Below are 11522 nucleotides of genomic sequence, written 5' to 3'. Positions count from 1 at the left end.
TTCAGGAAATGGCCGTATACCCGTTGCCAGATTATATCAAGAGGAGCAGGAATGACCTCATTACATCTGAATATCCACACGGAAAAAGACCTGGGTAACCTTCCTGCTGGTTTCTTGCTTCCCACAGCAGCACTGACAAATATATCCAAGAAGCTGGCACTGAGTCATCTCACCTGTTTCAGTGCTGCACATATGAGAGCCCTGCAGGAAACAGGGTCCCATTGAATCCATGTATGTTTTGGATAAGCCACTGCCTATTGCTCTCCATCTGGCATTCCTCTGCACCTGGATCAGCTTCTCCATTTACTTGTGTACAGCTTTCTCCTGTCCTCAGGTCATCTTGACCTGATGTCACCTTCCTGTTCTAAACACAAGTCCACCATGCAGTACAAGTGTTTGCAGTTACAACTTGTTTGCAAGTATATGCAGAAAAGGCTACAGACCTCCATAGAGTGGCCACGTTTTTCTCTCCTTCTGTGCTTCAGTATAGCCCTATCAGGATCCCCTGCATAGATCCCTGTTCTTTTGAGAGAGGATCCCATCCAATCCTAGCTGAGCGGCTTCTGAAATAGCAAGACCTGCAAGCAGCTGGCAGTGCCAACACTAGAGGAAGGGTATTTATGGGACATGGACTGGGGCCACTACAAAGCAAAGGGTCACTGGCAGGACTGCAATAAGGGAAAGGGCAACACCAGCACTTCTGTTAATGCTATTGACATGATCACCCATACTACATGTAACAAATTCAGTGTTTACAGCAAAGGCCATCAGCAAGCCCCAGCAGAGATTCTGTAAAGTTTGAAGTTGGCTTCACAAAGTATCCGAACAAATTCAGCCCCTAATGAGGTGGTTCCTGTCAGTGTGTGGCCTAGAAGTAGAGATCCAGATGCTACAGATACTCCTGGAAACCCAGTGAAGACCCAGCCTGAAGCTGGTACACAGAGCTCATCTAGCATTACCTGCTGCGTTACCATATGACTTTGCAGAGAGAGCTGAGCTACCTCATTCCTCGTAGAGTTTGAGTGCTGTCACATGGTGAACAGTTAGCCTCCCTCTGCATCCTCAGGTTCTGTCTACACATCTTAGTGCATGAAATGCTGCGTGCACCAAAGAGTTACATTTTCAACAGGCTCATTTCCCAGATATATCCTGCCACCTTTGACTGTGTGGAAACAGAAAAAATACAGTAAAAAAACAACAGGAAAAATAAATTTGCTTACAGTCCTTTTATCTACCTTTCACATTTTAGAATGCAAACTGACAAAAGTAGATCTCCTTGAATACATTATAAGGCACTCACTGCAATTATTTATATTTTACTTATATCTATATATATCTTTGCCATGTGTGTGTGTCTGTTAAACTTTGGAAAATGCTTCATAAGACAAATGCTACCTTTTCTAGGTTGCCCATAGTGTGTTCTTGCTAATTCAGCCTAGAGACTTTGACCTTGTGAACAGCATAATGCATATTTCCAAAAAGACCAGCGACTTTTGAATGAAGCCATTCTGCCATCTGAAACGCATCTCAAATAACACCTTCCATCCAGACAGACTGCAGGTCTGAGCATGCAATTACAATCTTGGCTGCAAATTCCTCAGATGCTCTCCAAGGGAATACCAACTCTTTATAGGCTTGAAGGTGCCATAGAAATGAGCTGCAAGTGAAAAAAATGTCCCTTTTGAGTGCACTTCAAACTGGGAATAGGAATCATCAAAAAGTGATAAGAAAAGCAAATTTCATCCTTGCTGGCGCTCAGCCTAGTATTTGGACAATAAAGATTTGTGTGGTTTTTTCTTCTGTATTTCCACTTGTATACTGCACTCCTAATAGAGGCTGTCATCTGCTGAGTACCTGATAAAGCTCCAAGGAAGAGAGACGTATGAAGGACAAACTTGCTGAGCTCATATCTGCATCTCGCCAAAATGGCCAGAAAGCTGACAAGTGAAGAAGACAGGTATTTCACGGCCTTCCAATTGCAATTACATTCCGTACATATCTATCCTAACATATAGAAAAGTTTTTCTAAAACTGTTAAACATTCTTAATATGAAACTACCTTCTTTTTCCACTTTGTCACTTCTCATCCTATTCCAGTGGATGTGAAATAAAATAATTATTCTGCTCCTTTTTGCAGCAACTTTTTCAATATTTGAATTGTAACCACATTTCCCCTCATTCTTCACTTGACTAAACACGTCCAGTTATTCCAACCCTGGGTTAAAGTTTCTAGATTTCTTATAATTTTTGTTACTCATCTTCAGATTTTCTCCAGCTGATGTGTATATTTGCTTGGAGTATAGTGCCCATATCTGGACACACTATTTTATAGCTAAGATTTTAGCAAGCTTTGCACTTTTTGTAAGGTGAAAGGAAATTCTGTCATTGTTCCCTATTCACTTTAAATGATCATTATTATGTTGAATAAATAATATTTTTATTAAGTAAAATTTATCTTAGGAATTTTACTGGGAGTTCACTGACATACACTTTCCCCCAATAACATCAATTTGTATAGTATTTTAAAATAATTTCTTCAGTTTTCTTGGTATAAGTACATTCTTTTCTCATTGCTCAAATTTCATCTCTGATCAAGAACAGTAACCGCCTAGCTGAAGATGCAGAAATTGTGCATATCCATCCTCACAGGTGTGGTGTTTTAACCTTGGCTGGATGCCAGGTGCCCACCAAGCCGCTCTATCACCCCCCCCTCCTCAACTGGACAGGAAGGAGAAAATACAATGAAAGGCTCATGGGTTGAGATAAGGACAGGGAGATCACTCAGCAATTACTGTCACAGGCAAAACAGACTCGACTTGGGGAAATTAATTTATTTATTGCAAATCAAAAGTCAGAGTAGGATAATGAGACATAAAAACAAATCTTAAAGCACCTTCCCCCCACCCCTCCCTTCTTCTCAGGCTCAACTTCACTCCCCGCTTCTCTACCCCCTCCCCTCCAGCGGTGCAGGGGGATGGGGAATGGGGGTTGCGGTCAGTTCATCACACGTTGTCTCTGCTGCTCCTTGAGGACTCCTCACACCCTTCCCCTGCTCCAGCGTGGGGTGCCTCCCAAGGCAGACAGTCCTCCACAAACTTCTCCAACGTGGGTCCTTCCCACAGGCTGCAGTGCTTCACAAACTGCTCCAGCGTAAGTCCTTTCCACGGGGTGCAGTCCTTCAGGACCAGACTGCTCCAGCGTGGGTCCCCCACAGGGTTACAAGTCCTGCCAGCAAACCTGCTCCAGCATGGGCTCCTCTCTCCATGGGTCCACAGGTCCTGCCAGGAGCCTGCTCCAGCGCAGGCTCTCCACGGGGTCACAGCCTCCTTCGGGCATCCACCTGCTCTGGCGTGGGGTCCTCCATGCGCCGCAGGTGGAGATCTGCTCCACCGTGGACCTCCATGGGCTGCAGGGGGACAGCCTGCCTCACCATGGTCTTCACCATGGGCTGCAGGGGAATCTCTGCTCTGGTGCCTGGAGTGCCTCCTCCCCCTCCTTCTTCACTGACCTTGGTGTCTGCAGGGCTGTTACTCTTGCGTATTCTCACTCATCTCTCTGGCTGCTGTTGCACAGCAGTTTTTTTCCTCTTCTTAAAGATGTTATCAAAGAGGCGCTGATTGGCTCAGCTTTGGCCAGCAGCAGCTCCATCTTGGACCCAGATGGCATTGGCTCTATCGGACATGGGGGAAGCTTCTGGCATCTTCTCACAGAAGCCACCCTTGCAGTCCCGCGCTACCAAAACCTTGCCATGCAAACCCAGTACAACAGGCTATTCAACAGATCCAGAAAGTCTCTCCACCTTTATCTCCCAGTCACAGGCTGGTATCTCTGCCAATGTTACTTAAAAAACACAGTTAACAACCTGTCACCCAAAGCAGATACTGCTCAGAAATTACCACCTGATCAAAACGCCCTCCACCTGCCCAGCAGGTTTGTAAATGTATCGTACTGTCGCTCAGCAGATGATTAGTTTGTAGCCAAGCAACTCCTTTACTTCCCATAAGATCTGTAAAAAGCTGACTGTTTCGTCCATAGGAAGTTGACAGTACGCTGAAGTCTCAGTTGCTGTATGTATTGTGTCTCTATATTTGCCCACTAAAGAAAAACAACTGTTAGTACTGCAAACTCCCAATTTCTGACAACAGGGAAGAGTTTAAGCTTTTTGATTCTTGGTTTCAATTCAGTCAGCTAAAAACTGGCAACACTGGTAACTACACTAGTGGTTAGTGGGAGGCAGTCATCTAACCATTAGAAACTACAGTCCCTAACTTGTTTCGCACAGGGTAAGAAACAACTCTCTGATGATAATTACTTCTGGTCACAACTGGCCACAGTTCCAAAGTCAGATTTACCGAGTAAAGAATTTGTTTTATTTATTTCTCTGATGGAAACGGTGTTATCATGAGCCTCTCCTAAATATGGAGAATTCTGAAGAAAATAAAATTATATCCATTCTTGAACATCCAGGGTTCAAACCTCTTGCCACAGGTTTCCCCAAAATTGTTTTTTCTGTGCTGTCAGCAGAGGCCTGAAGGGGAGAAATTTGTGTTATTGCAGCTGAATGCTGGAGGACATATTTGTTCCGGAACTGTTAACAGTATCCGAAGGCAGTCAGGAGACTAAACAATGGAGATTACCTATCAGGACAAAGAAGAAATCGTCAAAACCAAATCTTACACCATTTCCTAGCATGCTGAGGTCTTCAGCTGGCAACGCCAAATCCGAACAGCTCGTGTTCACACAGCACTAGAGCATGACAAGTAAACATCATGCTACAATTTCAAGATGTCCTTGGCTGAGGTACCCTGCTAATGCAGATTCAGGGGCTAACTAACAGCATGGGAGAAACGGTGCTTATCAGTTGAAATCTATATAGATCTATTTGAAAGCCTACGCTAAAGTAATGACACGGAATTCAGAATTTACAGTATAAAAACCAGATGGAAGCCCTTTCCATCACACAATGCAATGAAATCTGTTCCCCATCCAGGACAAGCACAACCCACCAAGGATGAGGCTGGGGTAACACAAAGACACAGCTGAAAGGAATTGACTGATCTGATGCCTCTCCTTGACAGGGCTGATGAACAAGAAGAAGCCTAACTGGGTGAAGCCAAAAGGGCTGTGACGGATAATTTTCTCCAAGGACCCCAGCTGAAACTTTTTTCTTTCAGTACAGAGCTCATTTCAGCCTCTGCATAGTTCATTTGACTCTCTTCAAACCCCTCTCTGTGTGACTTTTCTCGGGTCCAAAGCAAACAGTCCTGTCCCCTCAGATGAGAGAGGTAAAATCTGCAGCCTAAATAGAGGTCTCCTGACCTTTGGATGTGACTTACGTTTCCCAGGGACATTGTGTGCATTTTCTAACATAACTGGCATTTTCTAACAAAGACACATTTTCAATGCTGCTGTGAGGGAAATATACTGAATATATCAAATAAGAACCTGCATCATTATTGTCATCTGGACCTTTCTCTCTCTGTGACTGACACATAAAAGAGTGAAGTTAAGTCAGACTTCATCTCTTCCCAGTGTTTCCAGCTTTACTTCCTTTACTCCTGTAGACTGAAGCACAACAGCTACAAAACTGTTGATTTTTGTGGGGAAAACAAGAAGCTCCATCTCTGTTCTCTGTTCAGTCTCATACTCTTCATGTGCTACATGTGCATATGCACACATGCAACACATACGCTCCCCATCATGGCAAGGTAGGCCCTCCATCTTATCTCGCTGTCTGTCGTGGTTTAACCCCACCCAGCAACTAAGCACCACACAGCTGCTCACTCACTCTCCACCCCCAGTGGGCTGGGGGAGAGAATTGGAAGAGTAGAAGTGAGACCACTTGTGGGTTGAGATAAGAACAGTCTAATAATTTAATAATAATAATAATAATAATAATAATAATAATAATAATAATAATAATAATAATAATGGTGGTGATGATGATGATGATGATGTAATGAAAAGGAAAATAACAAAAAGAGAAATAAAAGTCAGGAAACACAAATGATGCAACCACTCGCCGACCGATGCCCAGCCAGTCCCCTAGCAGTGATCACTGCCCCCCGGCCAATTCCCCCCAGCTTATATACTGAGCATGATGTCATACGGTATGGCATAGCCCTTTGGCCAGTCTGGGTCAGCTGTCCTGGCTGTGCCCTCTCCCAGCTTCTTGTGCACCTCCTTGCTGCCAGAGCACGGGAAGATGAAAAGCCCCTGACTTAATATAAACACTGCTTAGCAACAACTAAAACATCAGTGTGTTACCACATTATTCCCATGCTAAATCCAAAACACAGCCCTGTACCAGCTACTAGGAAGAAAATTAACTCTATCCCAGCTGAAACCAGGACACCGTGGAAAAATTCAAGGTCCAAAATTTATCCAGCAATATTTTGTAGTTTTGTTGGCAAGAGGAAAGGCAGGTAAGATTTTGGTTCCTCACAGTGTAAGGATTGTTTAAAAACATATTTCCCTCTGATTAGAAATTATTTCTGACAACCAGCGTTCACAGTTCCAGGGTAGCTAAATTTGCTGGCACTGCAGGGCTGAATACATAGCAGAAAGGGTAGAATTTTTCCTAAATGGCCCCAGGAAAGCTTGAAGAGCTGGGAGGGTAAAGCATAAGATCATCATAATTAAGTGGTATTATATTTACTCCCAGCTCAACTGAAAGAGATTACTGGCAGGGAACTTTATACATTCTGAACTTGTGAACTCACCATTTTATGCACAGTCAGAATCACAGCTTCCCTAATTTGTATTTTCCTGCTATTGTACTGATGTAAAGATAATTTGAGAAACAGGAAAATTTGCTTGTAAAAAGCTGCAATAACTGGCATAGTAGAATCATATATAGGAGTAGTACTTGAAAAAAATGACTTTGAGATTGGCCGCAAAGATGTCAATTTTTCTGTGTTGTTTTAAAGGATTAACCAGCTTTACATCAGCCCAATGTCAGCTGTCTGTGAAGTCCTCAGAAGTCTATTTAAGTAAGTTCCCCATGCATGGCTTGTAGCGTGAAGTGGATGTTGGGGCTTTTTGGAAGTGAAATGGCAAACCAAACCAGATTATATTGTTGGGGCTCTACGGATCTGAACAAATCTTAATTTTTTTTTATCCTCATAGTTAGGCTCCATGTTCTTTTCCACGTCAATCATGGCTGATACTGTTGGAAGATGCTTCTGAGTAGTGTCTGAACCTCTCAACATGGAACAGGCTGTAACTCTATGAAACACAGATAGTTATCTGTCATACAGCAAAGGCGTACAAGGCAACAGAAAGAGGTGCACAGTGGAAAAAGTTATTTGGGTCACCACCCAGTTTTAATATTTATTTCTTTTTAATCAGAATTTGTACATCACCTACACTTCATGGTGTTCTCTAGTTTCCGCACCTCTGGACAACTTAGCGAACAGTAATCAGAAACAAAAAGTAGTGTATTTCTCAAAAATGATGGCTCCAGATCTTTCCTAGCAGATACCATTCTTTGCTACTGGATTTCCCCTTTTTTTCTCAGGACACGGTGTTTCACCAGTACTTTCAGCACTGACGAATGCTTGCAAGTGTAAGCACTTACAGTATGGAATGCATTGCATTCAAATTTGTAGGACATTCTGTACATGCTCTGTTGACCTACATATGCCTTCTGGTTCTTGTGCAAGGACACAAGGCAGCTCTGTTTCCTGCCATGAGTCATCATTCAAGAATGGTATTTAAATAGGAGAAAAAGGAAGGAAAAAGCCCCAAACAGATTCCAGGGAAAAGCAAGTAGCAGCCTGTGTTTTTACAGACAGAATTACTGGTTTTTTTTTTTTCCTTTTTAGTAACCATCTTGCTAGGAAATCCCAGGAAAGTCAGAGACTTGTAGTTTTTATTATGCCACAACTAGCCTGAGTGGAAAGACTGTATTAGAGCATAATGTTGACCTTGTCTAGCTGTAGTGAAGTGGATAATGTCCATGTGTTTGACTCCACTAGTTTCACAGTGAGAAATTTCATGAATACACACATGCACAACCCCTTTTTATCAATGAAGATACAGTCTTTGGTTAAAGAATAAACTTTTAGAACCTGGATCAGTTGTGTGAAGAGTGCACACATTAACCTTTACAAATACCAGGCGCCTCAAGTTAAATGGCCATTAGTTAACTTAAGGTAAAGTCAAGTGAAGACAAGCTCTGCTGGGAGGATGGGACGTGGTAAAAGAGACTTTTTCTGGGTGAGCTAGTCTGCATGTTGTGCCTTCCCCTGAAGCAACTAACAGTGATTCCTATAGGAGACAGCATACTAGATTAAACCAGTCTAATCTACCAAAGTAATGCTTTCCTTGCTGTAGAATGCCCAGAGAAACATCTTGCTAAGACCCCAACTTTTCCTGATGCTTTCTGTTTTGTTTCTGTCAAAGTATTTTTCTGTCTTATAGACAAGATCATTTTCTCTCTGGGGACTATGAGTTGGCAAATGAAATTACATACTTTTTTACAATGTTGTCAAAATTTGGGGGATATTTGTTGGTTTTTTACTACCTTTTTTGACAGGAACAGGGAAAAAACCCAGAGGGAAATATAAGGTAATTAAGATGTGGGGGAGGGGAGGAAAGAAGGTGAAGAACAGCACAGGGAGGAAATGGGACTCAGCTGCCTAAGAAAAACAAATAGAACATGGAGGATGAAGAGCAAGAGGTAAAAGGAGCAGTGAAGGGACTTTCTCGTGCTCTTCTTGTGAAAAGGCAGGATAAGCATTTCACGGGTGTTAAAAAAACTAAACTAAAAGGATCAATAAAACAGAATCTGTCACGAAGATTTTTGCAACTTTCCTCAGGCTGGGAGTGACTGAAACTGATTGATTTGCTTGGTGGCTCCTGGCAGCCTGTACAAAATGAGCTGATGGTTATATTCTGAGGTAGTGTTCATATCACTCTACTTCATAGAGCACTCATCAGTCCTTGTGTTGGGAATCTCTGCTAGAAGGCCTATTACAGCAAGAGCATGGAAACTAAACTGCGCTTTGCTTTAGTAGTGGTCTCATGGGCTCAGAAGAACCACAGGGGGAAGGAAGAAGTAGAGTGGGTGTAAAAGTTCATGTGCTTCTACCCACACCTCACCTCGTCTGAGGATAGACAAAGACTTTCACTGTCAGTGATATAGCCAAGGCAGAAGGTCCTCTTTCAAAAACACCTGCAGGAAAAAGTACCTTATTCTAATATTATTAACACTCAACTGGAGGGGGAGGACAACACCAGCAGTACCATCACACCACAGGCTGGCTTTGGGGCTGAAGTCAGCTTAACAGGGCTGCAAAGGTCAGCTACTTGCTCCTACCCCCATGGAGATGTACTTTACACCAGCCCACAGAAATTATCAGTTTATAACTGATAATGAAATGTAACTTTACAGGGGGGAAAATAGGTTGGGTTTTTTTTTCCTACCTCTTTAATGACCTAATTAACAGTGCAGCTCCACACACTATTGTACCGATTCACTGAGGAGGGATAAATCGCGTTAGTGAGGGAAAAGCAGCAAGAGGAATAAACATCTTGAGGGTCAGGATCTCATGCTGAGAAAACAGTATTTGGAAGGACTGCTTTGGGTCACCTGCTGAAGGGCTGGCTGTTTGTGGGAGCACTGACAGAAGCTGCATCAGACGAGGTTTAAAGGTCCTGAAGAGCTCTGGGCCTGGCCCACCACACCAGCCCTGCACGTGGGTCTGGTCACTAGCAATTCTATTGTTTTCCTAACCACTGTTTCCATGGCACTGTCATACAGACAATATTAGTCATCCTGGCTGGAAAAGGTGGTGTCAAAGGTTCGCACTCCAGCGCCAGTCACGTCTTGTGGGGGAGGGCAGCAGCTGGTCTCAGAAGGCATCTAAGCAGGACTGGTTTGATGAGGGTGGAGCCTCTTTCAAGAGCTTGTGTGCACAAGGTCCATGTTCAGCTGAACTGGCTGCTGGTACCAGTGAATGAAGTTCTACACATTCAATCCATTCCTTCATTGGCAGCTGTAATGTGGTTTCATTTAAAATATGAGATGCCAAGAGCTTAAGCCACAAGGAGTGGTTACAGGCATTTCTATTGATAAGGAACATCTCCCCCCCCATCCATTAGCAGTGAAACCTGAAATCAGAAACAAAATTTAATGGCTTCTGCCATGCACTTTTGGAGGGAAAGTCCACAAGCAGCACTATACAGAGGCATTCCTGCAGAGCAAAGATAGGAGGCCTCCAGAGCAGCTCTGGAGCATGGTGATGTGTGGGAGCTGCTATACTTGTTTAACAGGTTTAGCTGGCCCAGAAACAACACCCCTGGAGTTGTCAGCATTTCCAGCACAGTAGCCATCACATCCTGGCAACTGTGAACTGACAATATCTTCTCTCCCACCTGGAAAAAAGATGAGGCACATGGGAGTTAGAAGGCTCGTCTGTACGCCTTCCCATGGAACAAACTGTGCATGGGATTGTCCCTCCTCACATGCTGGGGAGAGTCTCTCCTTCTAACAATGAAGTGCAAAAAAGAAAAAGGCAATGGGAAACCTGTACATACAAGCCCAAACTTGTGTCCTGTCTAAAACTGTTCTGATCTGCTGAGGCTGGGAGGCGGCACGGACACTGAATATTCTGAAGTACATCAGGCCAAAGACATTTGTGACTTAATGCTTCTGGACCCAGGCCTCGTCGACATGTGTGAACTGTGCTCCAGGATCTCTGGCTATTTGATGCCTAGAAGATCACTCCTCCATGGTTAACTGCACCCTCAGACCTCTTTCAGTCACAAAGCGGATGGGTCTGGCTTTAAGCTGGGTCAAGAGGCAGGGGAAAAAAGGAAGATGGCTTGCAGACGTCCTCTCAGACACCTTGCCCACCTAATGCTCTAACTGAGCTGAGGGACAGTCTGGTCCAGTTTCTTACCCAAAAGCCTTGCTTAGATTCAGCTTTATAGCTTCTAAGTGGAATGAATAAAGAACCACCCTTTGACTGTCAAATTTTGTCACTTAGACTCTAAGTAAATACTTTATTATGACTATTCATGTTTACACATGAAGCTTTTCCTGATTAAGTCCATGTGTGGATACTTTTGTTCTGAATAAAGAACATCCATGCGCAGTTATTTCAGAGCAGCCATTGCACTTTTAAATTCATTGCCTCCCCCAACTCTCATTAACTTCGAAGTGCTGTTAAAACAAATGTATTTTTGAGAGCTTGTCTACCTGTCAACATAACATAGAAAACTGAAGACAGAATGAGCACTTTTCATGTTAGTTAAGAAGGGGTGAGAATAGCTGCTGTGCTCTTAAACTCGCACTGCAGCTTGTTTCACAATATTTAATTTATACAAACAGCCCTTGACCTTTTTTTTTTTTTTTTTTCTGTGTCACCCTAAAATGCCTAGCTTTGGTAAGGAGTACTCTCTCCCTTCCACACTTTCCATAATGACATGATATAAAGAATGTTTATTGGACAAATATTAATATTTCAGGGGAAAAAACCTATTTGAACTGTTACTTGAATAAAAGTTCCTGTACA

This window comes from Nipponia nippon, unplaced genomic scaffold (genome assembly GCF_047370975.1).
Source record: "Nipponia nippon isolate SJK-2023a ecotype South Korea unplaced genomic scaffold, ASM4737097v1 scaffold_3, whole genome shotgun sequence".
Classification (NCBI taxonomy): Eukaryota; Metazoa; Chordata; class Aves; order Pelecaniformes; family Threskiornithidae; genus Nipponia; species Nipponia nippon.
The sequence above is the reverse complement of the archived record's forward strand: the minus strand, read 5'-3'. Positions refer to the sequence as shown.